At 28.1% G+C, this 7,855-nt stretch overlaps 1 protein-coding gene across 1 annotated transcript in view; it reads right to left on the bottom strand.

Moving 5' to 3' along the window:
• Positions 1 to 7,447, bottom strand: part of BORCS5 (BLOC-1 related complex subunit 5) — a 66,865-nt gene extending 59,418 nt beyond the window's left edge. The window contains exon 1 of the mRNA XM_087167262.1: positions 7,429 to 7,447. The gene's annotated coding sequence lies outside the window, so the exon portion shown is untranslated. The remainder of the gene's footprint in view (positions 1 to 7,428) is intronic.
• Between the last annotated feature and the right edge of the window lie 408 nt (positions 7,448 to 7,855).

Here is a 7,855-nt window from a genome sequence, read left to right on the forward strand (position 1 = left end):
GCTTTTCCGCTAAGGCCGTTTTAAGCCTCTCAATTTCGCGACTTGACCAACGGCGTAGGTTGTGGCATTGTGGTTAGGTGTGATTGTGGTATTGTACCAAAGACGCTTTTATTTCCTGGTATTCATCGATATGAAGCTGAGTGGGTTTCAATAATGAAAGCCTTTAACCACTGAGCCTTAGTGGTTCAATTCGATAATACAGACAGATTATATGCCATAACTCTTTATTTTAATGTCATCCTTTTTTTCAAATTCAAATATTTTTAAAATATTATTTTTTTAGAAAGCAATAAATTGATTTCTTTCAAATTTTTAGATTTCAGCCCAATAAATTAGTTTAATCCATACAAATACCTCTAATCTGAAAGTGCCTGTTTACTTCACAACGTTTATTTTACTTAAATTTACTGTCATCTCATTTTTTTTTATCACTCTTCCCAAAACACTCCTCTCTTTACAAAATACGAAAGAAAATAATTAAATTGAATTGGAAAATCATAAAGCAGATGAAATCGTTTATCACAGTTCGCGTAACTGTGCGTCTCTCAAATAACTGCTAATTTGTTTAGGCAAACAGTTCCTGAAATTTGGACATCGGAAAATTGTTTAATTGCAGTAAATCTTCATTATCCTCTATGTAAGAACTGAAGTTATTTTTAAAGCTAGGATTCTTTGATGTGTAGGCATTTCAGTTTTCTACAAGATGTCGAAGTGTTAATTATTATCGTTTCATGATTTATTAAGAGACCATTCCTCCCCCGACTAAGCTCAACTGTCGAAGAGTGGAGATGGGAAGGGAAAATTTGAATTATCCTTTTAATCCTCTTAATTTATTTTTCACAAATAAAATGACGGTGGATATTTACTCTATTTAGTACTGTCTTTCGATACATCTAAAATATAAGTTCGCCACCTAATCACAATTTGAGATATAAAGCATACGGTATTTTAGATTCTCTTATTATTTTTTTTTTTATTTTTGTTCTTTTGCACAAAATTTTACCATTACAATTCTGAAAACAACAGGTAGTTCAATAGTATACAGTTACTTGTTTCAATATTTTTTATAAGTATTTTTTTTTTTGCCTTTTTTGTGGCAATTAACTTAAAAAGAATTTTTTGGCATCATCCAAATCGATTAACGGTTTAAACTGTAATACAATTAGATTGTAAAAAATCTAAAATCTGAGAAACGTACAGTTTTAAATTATCCTCCAGATCCCAGTACTCCCCAACCTTTTTATCGCCGCGGACCGGTCAACGTTTGACAATTTTCTCGCGGCACGCAGAAGGAGGGGGGAGGGGTAGTCGGACGTTGATTGCTTATATTGATTGCAGATGATTTGTTATTTATTTGAATTTAATTTTATTTAAAAATGCCTTCAAAACAAAATACAGTTAAGTATGAGAAAAGATTTAGAGACGGATCTCAGATTAAATTTCACCTCAGCTTCCAGTTAACCTCGCGTCCATAAAAAGTAGCAAAAATCTGAGAGAAATACACCACAGTAAACAAAATGGAAATAATTTAGTGTTCCTTGGGCATTGAGGTTACCGGGAGTTGGGGACCACTACACTAGGCCGCAAATCGCATTATTTATTGCTTTAAAAATCTTGAGGATAAGTTCATAGAAAATAATCAATCGCTATTTTTTGTAATCTAATAAAGTGACTCTTTTATTTTCTATTTTTTTTTAAAGGTATTGTGTGCTGTTTAATAATACTTTATCATCAAAATTTCGTTGTGCCCAAAAAAAGTACCAAGAAAGCGCAAATTAATAACTTATCCTAAAATATTAGAGTAGAGGCCTTTTTAGTATTCCTCGGACAAAAATGGTATAAAAATAAAATAAAGAAACTTAGTGAATTAAAAAAATAAATAAATAGAAAATAGAAAGAAAAATAAGTGTATCACTGCGAGCGTGGTGATCTAGAAATCTAGAATTTACGAGAATCAGAATTAAAAAAAAAAAAAAAAAAATTACCCATTTCTACTTTATAAACCCCTTTACTTTCCCTTCGCATTGTGAAACGCGCATTTGAGCAGCAGGGGTGAAAAAAGAATATATATATATATTTTTTTTTATCAGATTCTACGATCTCCTTCGAATATTTTTCTTCAAATGAAACCTTCACAGGTGCAGAAAAGAGCGCACACCTGGGACATTTATGGGTGCATGAAATGAATGATCGCAGTAAATACATTTTTATTATGTATGAATTGCATAGTGTAGGGAAAAATAAAAATGTTTGGATTTCATTAGATTTCCCGTCTTTTCTTATTACAAAACGGATATGCGGGAAGCCCGAAACGCATGCGGGTCGCAGAAATATGCGTTTATATGCAAGTATGCAATATTTAAGATTTTAATGATAACTTCATCGAAAATATATTTTAAATCTAAGAATTATATTGGATCAGTTTCAGTTTTCGATCGGTTCTCAAAACAACGTGTCACCAACAAAATACTGTTACAAAGCAACAGTTGAATTGTGAGATGTGTATTTGTCATTAATATCTTATATTTTATTTCTGTTTTAAAGTTGTTCCTTTGAATTTTTTTCCTTATGAATGCTTTTTTTTTCATCAATGTTTCTATACTTTAAAAAAATTATTTCAGCAGTTTTTTGTCCATCAGTTTTCAAAATTAAATTTTTTTCTCTTAATACTTTAAAAATTCTGTTTAACAGCTGTGCTTTACGAGTTTTCAGAATTCCCTTTTCAATTTTTTTCCCATCAATATTTCAACATTTTTTTTAAAAAAAATCTGTTTAACAGTTTCGTTTTATCAATTTTCAGAATTCCATTTTCAAATTTTTTTTCATCAAAATTTCTATACTTAAAAGAAAAATTTTTTTTTAGCAGTTTTGTTTTATAATTTTTCTACAAATCCTTAGAATCGTTAGTTCTTGAAGTTTCGGTAAGAATAATATTTTACGCCTTATTATGCTGTCAGGCATCGGAAACAGGTATCTCTATTGCTATTTTCAAATTACTCTCTTAAAATGTTTTTTCCTCGACTAAATATAACTGTAGAGGGGAAAAATCTATAAATGATTTGATTTATCCTTATTTAATTTTCACAAATAAATTAGTGTTTGATATTTAATCTCCTGGTCTGTATTTTTCGAAACACATTAACTTCAAGATTATCTTTTAAATAGTAATCCATCGATCATTATCCACTTAGAAAAATATAGATGGTGTTATTTTAGAATTTTGATCGGTTTCTTCTCACAAATTATCTAAATATCATTCCGTAATTAGCATTTCTTGAAAGGTAGTTAAGTATCATAAATTTGTCTGTTGAAATATTTTTGATAAGCATCTTTGTTTTAGCGTAATTTAAGTTAAAAAAAAAATTTCACCGTCATTCAAATTGGTTGTCATCAGTAAAACTAATAACAAAATAATATTAGAAAATTTATTAACACAGACATACGTTCACTATCAAATTACCTGTCTAAAATTACTAACAGCATAATTTATACATTTTTGAGAAAAGGTCTTTAGAAATTCTAAAAGTTATCAAGCTCTATTTCTCCACCTAAAATACACCTCGGAGGTTGTAGAATGGACGGCAAGCTGTGATGATGCTGTTGTTATGTAACTGAGCTGTTATTGTGTAAGACCGGGTTCGATCTCGATCCCCTATAGTGGCTTTGTGATTACTTAACTTCAGATCAATGAGGCACACTGCTTATGTGGAGCTATAGTGTTTAGCACCTTACAGGTTTTAATTACAGGTTGTGCTGCCATTTATTCTGGGGGTTCTGGGCTAAGTCGTTCTTTCACCCTAGCCGTGCTTTTTTTGTCAAACAAATGGCGCTCCTTTTTTTCTTAAATTGCAAAGGTAAATGGATGGTGAATTTGGTTTGTACAAGTGTCATTAGAAACAATTTAACAATGAGAATATAATGGTAAGTTAGAAATGTTCATACATTTTAGAACTATCAATTATGAAATAATAAGTTTTTTTAAAAAAAGGAGAAAATCGTGTCGTAAATCTCAATCCTTCGAGAAATGCTTACCAACAATTGCAATACCGGTGCAACCTGTGCATTCAATCAACTAACTGAAAATGCGGAAATTGTCATGAATATTAACAGTACGTATTGTAAAGGTATCCAAATTTTTTAGCTATAATTAAAGTAAGAATAAGTTATTACAAATCTCAGTATGGAACATCGTCCTTAATGGAAAAATGAAAGTTTAATTTGATGTTATCTTTTTTATAATTCTATGAGAAGGAGCACATAAATTATTTTACACTTTATCGTCTTTTATTTTATTTCAATTTAGTTCAAATTAGAATTAGTGAAAATAAATAATTACAAATTTCACTATGGAAAGTTATTCTCGAAGAAAAGATGATGGTTTTAATTTGATTTTTACACTTCTTTATTTTGTTAAGATAAACTTATTAGAAATATTATTTTTACCCAATATAATGTTTTTTAACCTAGTGAAAATTCAGTTTAATTAAAAGGTATCATTCACGAGGATATTTATTACAACAATTGCTCAACACTTAAAACACTTCAGTTTGGTATTATTACTTTCAGAATTATTAAGTTAAGACAAATTTTTCTGAATAGGATTTTATTAATTTGTTCCAAATAAATAAAAAAAATCACTGCTAAACACTGCTTAATTTTCATTTGAAATAAATAAATCTTAAATAAAGAATTTGAAAACAAGCAAAATTTGTAATATAAAATTCTTATAAATTATTTGGCAAAAATAATAAAATGTAAATGCGTAAAATACCTCAGAAACTTACATTTATTTTTCTAACAACCTTCTTCATTTCAATATTAACGCAAAAATAGTTATCTTTAAACTTGGGACCAAGGCCTAAATTTCGATTCAGTGCCCCCTTTAGAAACGTGCAATTTTTAAATGATATGAATGGCATATTTTAAAATGTAAAACGTCTTAATTAAAAGAAATCACACTTGTTTCTTAAAAATTTCTAATCAGGCGTAAATTTTTAAAATATCAACTTTTCCTGCAAGAATCTTTAATAGAATACGAGCAGTATTTTTTGAAAATAGGTAAAAGCATCGAATTCTATACATTTATATTATTCATGTAACTATTAACGTATGCATAGAAATTAAAAGATTTTTTTTTCACTAAATTAATTTTTTCAAACTAATTATTTTTCACTTAACGTAAAATGTAAAAGTATGATTATAAAAAATTTAGTAAACAGTTGAGAAAAAAATACTATTATTAATTTTAATTATTATTATTCTATAATTATATTATCCATGTAAATATTAACGCATACATAGAAATTAAAAGATTTCTTTTTATTAAATAAATGTTGTAAAACTAATAATGCTTTACTAAACGTTAAAATATGCTCATCAAAAACTGATTAATCAGTAGAGAAAAAAAACTGTTATTAATTCTAATTATTATTATTCCAATTACATTATTCATACAAATGTTAACGTATCTATAGAAATTAGAAGATTTCTTTTCATTAAATTAGTTTTATCAAACTAATAATGCTTTACTAATAGTAGAAATATGTTATCAAAAATTTATTAATCAGTTGAAAAAAAAATACAGTTGTTTATTTCAATTATTATTATTCTAATTATATTATTCATATAAATATTAACGTATGTATAGAAATTAAAAGCTTTCTTTTTATTAAATTAATTTTATCAAACTAATAATGCTTTACTAATCGTAAAAATATGTTATCAAAAATTGATTAATCAGTTGAGGGAAAAAATACTCTTATTAATTTTAATTATTATTATTCTAATTATATTATTTATATAAATATTGACTTGTGTACAGAAATTAAGAGATTTATTTTCATTAAATTAATTTCATCAAAATAATAATGCTTTACTGAACGTAAAAATATGCACATAAAAAAATTGATTAAAGTTGAGGGAAAAAGTACTGGTGAAAATAAATATTAATATCAAGACATTTAGTGCCTCGTTGGACTCCGTACACAATTCCAAGTAAAGTCCGAGCGAACGTAAGGCCCTGCCTTCAAAATTAAATCATGACATTAAAAATTAATTATTAGTCATTTTACCGATAGATGGTGCCATAAGTATAATTTAATTACAAAGACGACAGCAAGCGATGAAATCATTGCATTTCATCTTATCATTAAATTATGTTTTTCTTATTGTGATTAAAGGTCAGCGAAGGGCACTAATCTGCATTGCTTTACATTTGGCAAAATACACTAATTTACATTTAGCACAAAATTTTAAACGAAGTCATAAATGCGTTCAGCCTTGATTTGTATTTTTATTCCAAATTCAGAAATGAAATTGTTTTTTTTTTTTAATTTATTTAAGATTGAGTAATTAAATTGGAATTAGTTATTATTACAATTCGTTTTAATTACTAATTCGTTTTAATTACAAGGGAGCTCCACCTCCTGCTTGCAATCGAACACTTATCTACAAAAAACGCAATCGGCAAACAAATTCCGTAACAGCGGTGACGGCGGCGGCAGCAGTAATAATTCCTTTTTGTAACATAGAGAGAGACGATGGCGTTCTTACAAGTGAAAGATTAAAATGTATTTTAATGACTGTATTTCAAAACAAATGACTTATGCTTAACTTAAATGAAGATGAAGTCGAGAACAGCAAGTGAATGAAGGAAAAAAAAATAACGAAAAAAATCATTTAGGAAACTATTCATTATTATTATTATAATTTACTTTGTGGGGGATGTTTTTCCAGGAACATCTTGGGTAATTTTTTATTCTAATTTTTATTGCCAAAAGAGGGGCTATTTAGTAACAAGTTTAATGGTTAGTAGTGATTATTTAGTGATTGAGTTATGAAGTTTTTTTTAGTTACTTGAATTCAATGTTAAGAAATTTTTTAAATTGCTAAGTTGTTTTTAAAGATGCTTTATTCTTTTATTTTTGAAACCATGTATTTTCAGACACAACTTTCGACTACACTTGAAAACAATTGAAAAAATTTGAACAATAAAGATAAATATTTTTTAAGTATCAAATAAAGTTTATTTCAGAATAAACTATAAGCACGTCTTGTGCCAAATTAAAAATAAAATACTTTTAAAAATATTCCTTTAAGAATATGAAAAGGTTTTAGGATGTTTTTTACACACATTTTCAGTTTCAACTCGAGAATTAGAAAATATTGATTTAAAAACTGCAAAACATTCACCATAGTTTACCCACTAAAAATTTTCATAATAAAGGAGCATGTTTTTATATTTGTCTTCGATAGGTATTTTCAGACTATTTGAACATTATTATTAAAAATAATGTGTAATATCAAAGTAGATTCCTTTTGGAGTAAGCTCTGTTTACAGTATTACTTTAAAAGTTATAACTTTGCGACAATCTAATGTAATTTTCAAGTATTACCTCAAAGGGATAAAACGATAGAAATGATTTTTACCTCAAATACTTCCACTTTAAACATATGAGTTAGAGCAAACAATTACACTGAAAAAATAAGTCGAATTCCAAACATATCTTCCTTAGCTTTTGCTATTTAGAATCTCAAAGGTGGTCTTCTGCCGTTTAAATACCGATTTAGTCACTTTATTCGAAAAGAAGATCACTAAAACGATAATTTACTTGTGACAAAAATCGTTGCAAAGCTATTTTCAACGGATTGACCGCAGCTTTGTCATAAGAGATAGCTTATATCAGCAAACATTCGGCACATTCTTTTTTCGTGTTTCACGCATTTCCAAGCTTCCGGATTGACCCACCTTCACGTGGGTGTCTTTCCAGAAATGCATCTGGTCAGGCGACTCAGAATATGTCCGTCTCGTGCATATCCGGCAAAGGGAGCGTTTACATAAATTATATTCCGTGGA

Source organism: Parasteatoda tepidariorum, chromosome 1, assembly GCF_982258835.1.
Source record: "Parasteatoda tepidariorum strain Cologne lab strain chromosome 1, Ptep-v5.0, whole genome shotgun sequence".
NCBI lineage: Eukaryota > Metazoa > Arthropoda > Arachnida > Araneae > Theridiidae > Parasteatoda > Parasteatoda tepidariorum.